Source organism: Mandrillus leucophaeus, unplaced genomic scaffold, assembly GCF_000951045.1.
Source record: "Mandrillus leucophaeus isolate KB7577 unplaced genomic scaffold, Mleu.le_1.0 Scaffold546, whole genome shotgun sequence".
Classification (NCBI taxonomy): Eukaryota; Metazoa; Chordata; class Mammalia; order Primates; family Cercopithecidae; genus Mandrillus; species Mandrillus leucophaeus.
In genome coordinates, this window is record NW_012105875.1 from 194488 (window position 1) to 197563 (window position 3076).

The following is a 3076-nucleotide window of genomic DNA, read 5'->3' on the forward strand; positions in this document are numbered from 1 at the left end:
ACACTGGAAAAGCATTCCAGGCAGAAGGAACAGCATCTGCAAAGGCCTGGGAGTGAGCAGAAGAGTCTGACGCTTGCAGTAAACTGAGAAGTTCAGTGTCATTGGAATGTGAAAGGAAGCAAAGGGTAGGGAGGGGTTAAAGGCAAGCATGCAGCAGTCACCAGTTCCTGTGTGGGCTTGTAAGCCATGGTGGGGCATTGGAATCTTACCGAGAGTGCTAGGGAGTCACAACAGGGTTACAGTCAGTGGGAGAACTTCTCCAGTTTGCAAATGATTCCAACTGCAGAACAAGGGAAGGAGATGAGGGAACATATCAGTCAGGATTGGCTAAGTTATGCTGCAGTGACAAACAGCTCCAGAATTCAGTGACTCAAAACAACAATGGTTGGCTAGGTGCAGTAACTCATGCCTGGAATCCCAGAACTTTCAGAGGCCAAGGAGGGAGAACTGCTTGAGGCCAGGAGTTCAAGACCAGCCTGAGCAACATAGTGAGATTCCATCTCTACAAAAAAAACTTTTAAAAATTATCTGGGCACAGTGGTGCACACCTGTAGTCTCATCTACTCAGAAGCCTGAGACAGGAGGATCTCTTGAGCCCAGGAGTTCAAGGTTACCATGAGCCATGATCGCACCACTGCTCTCCAGCCTGGATGACAAAGCAAGACCCCATCTCAAAAGAAAAATGAATAAATTTTAAAACTAAATTTTCTGACCAGACACAGTGGTGCATGATTGTAATCCCAGCACTTTGGGAAGCCAAGGTGGGAGAATCATTTGAGCTTGGAAGCTTGAGACCAGCCTGGGCAACATAGCAAAACCCCATCTCTACAAAAAAAAAAAAATACAAAAATTAGCCAGGTATAGTGGAACATGCCTGTAGTCCCAGCTACTCAGGAGGCTGGGGTGGGAGGATTGCTTGAGCCCAGGAGGTGGAGGCTGCAGTGAGCTGTGATTGCACCAGTGTACTCCAGCCTAGGTGACAGAACAAGAACCTGCCTTAAAAAGAAATTTTTTTTTTTCTAGCAACCGCATTTTTTTTTATTTAATTATTTTTGAGACAGAGTCTCACTCTCTGGCCTCCCAAAGTGCTGGGATTACAAGCGTGAACCACTGCGCCCAGCTAGTTTTATTTTTATAATGCCCATAAAGCATCAAACTATGTGAGCGCACCATCATAAGCATAACCAGTTCCCCCTTGGTAAACATTTAGGTTATTCCTAATGCTTTGTTATTCCAAACACTACTGCAATTAACATCCTTGGGCAGACCTGACATCGGCCACAGGCGTCCATGTCTACGTGTGAGACAAATTCCTGAGAGAAAAACCTGCCAAGTCAGAAGCGATCTGCCTTTGTCATTTAGAGAGACGTTTCCAAATTGCACCCCAATTTCCCTCCCCTGCAACTGATTGACCAACCATTTCTCAAAAGGGCTTTTTGAGCTCTCTCTCTCTCTCGCTGTCTCTGTATTTTTTTAATGTTTGACAGCAAGAAGATAGTCATGTCTTGCTTATGTAATTAAAATTAAACAAGCCCTTCGTTAAAAACACACAAACCCAGGAAGAAGAGAAACCAGCAAGGCCAGTTCAGGCAGATCCACCCTGCCCCTTGTCACACCTGCCTTGTCCCCTAGCAAGCCCTACCTGAGGCTGAAATCCATTTCTCACACATAGACCTCAGACATCAAACCTTGGAAAAAATACAGGAAAGAGATTTTGTAACTTTCCCCTTCTGTGACTTTTCATACGGCTAAATCCTCTCACTGTCTCTTCCCTTTCTTTCTCCTCCTCCTTTTTCTTCTTTCTGTCACTTCTGTTTTGGTGAGCTCTGTCATTAAAAACACTTTAAAGCCATGTCCAGCCTAATAAGTTATACAGAATCTGACTCTGTGTGTGTGTGTGTGTGTGTGTGTGTGTGTGTGTGAGAGAGAGAGAAAGAGAGACAGTTTCACTCTGTCGTCCAGGCTGGAGTGCAGTGGCACAATCACAGCTCACTGCAGCCTCCGCCTCCTAGGTTCAAGCGATTCTCCTGCCTCAGCCTCCCAAGTAGCTGGGATTACAGGTGTGCGCCACCAAGCCTGGCTGAATTTTTTTTTTTTTTTTTTTTGAGTTGGAGTCTCACTCTGTCACCTAGGTTGGAGTGTAGTGGCATGATCTCGGCTCACTGCAACCTCCGCCTCCCAGATTCAAGCGATTCTTCTGCCTCAGCCTCCCGAGTAACTGGGACTACAGAAGTGCGCCACCACGCCCAGCTAATTTTTGTATTTTTAGTAGAGACGGGGTTTCGCCATATTGGCCAGACTGGTCTCGAACTCCTGACCTCAGGTGATCCGCCCGCCTCGGCCTCGGCCTCCCAAAGTGCTGGGATTACAGGCGTGAGCCACCACACCCAGCCAATTTTGGTGTATTTTTAGCAGAGACGGAGTTTCGCCATCTTAGCCAGGCAGGTCTTGAACTCCTGACCTCAAGAGATCCACCCACCTCGGCCTCACAAAGTGCTGGGATTATGGATATGAGCCACCACACCTGGCCAGAATCTGGCAGTTTTAACAGAAAGCAGAGCTAGGTACTTAGAAGTAGAAACTAGATAAGCAAAACAATAATTGATTATATTTTAAACACATTAAGCTCTTCATTTCTCTTCTCTTCCTCAACAGAAACAAGTAGCTGTCTGGAAGGAGATTGGAGGGGTTGCGGTGGGGGAGCGGGAGTCTTAGGGCCCATAATGGGTTTCAGAGGCCAAGACAGGTAAGGAGGTCATCCTCCCAAGAAGATGGAAAGGGTGGACAGTGACAGCTGCAAAAGATTGGTTACTTTCAGGGGGATGGATCCACTAAGTAAATAGATTACCAGCCCAGCCAACATAGTGAATCCCCATCTCTACTAAAAATACAAAAATTAGCTGGGTGTGGTGGTGTGCACCTGTAGTCCCAGCTACTCGAGAGGCTGAGGCAGGAGAATTGCTTGAACCCAGGAGGCAGAAGTTGCTGTGAACCAAAATCACGCCACTGCACTCCAGCCTGGCCAACAGAGCGAGACTCCGTCTCAAAAAAAAAAAAAGAAATTAAAGGTCTGGCA